Raw genomic sequence first — 235 nt, forward strand, 5'->3', positions numbered from 1 at the left:
TGTTGAAAGGAGGGAGCTCGCCGAGACCCACCCTTCTCCCTCCTCCTCCTCCTCCTCCGGGCTGCTGGCTGGGCTTTTGTTTTCCTCCAGCTCCCCGTTTCCCACACGTGATTGCCGTATTATTGCACAGGGCGCTCGGCGGCGCGGCTGCACCTATAAATACGGAGCGGGCGGGCGGCGGGGGCCTGGGGCAGCGCGGAGCGGCCGGGCGGAGGGCACCCCCGCGCCACCCCCA

The sequence above is a fragment of the Haliaeetus leucocephalus genome, unplaced genomic scaffold (assembly GCF_000737465.1).
Source record: "Haliaeetus leucocephalus isolate CR32 unplaced genomic scaffold, Haliaeetus_leucocephalus-4.0 Scaffold428, whole genome shotgun sequence".
Taxonomy (NCBI): domain Eukaryota; kingdom Metazoa; phylum Chordata; class Aves; order Accipitriformes; family Accipitridae; genus Haliaeetus; species Haliaeetus leucocephalus.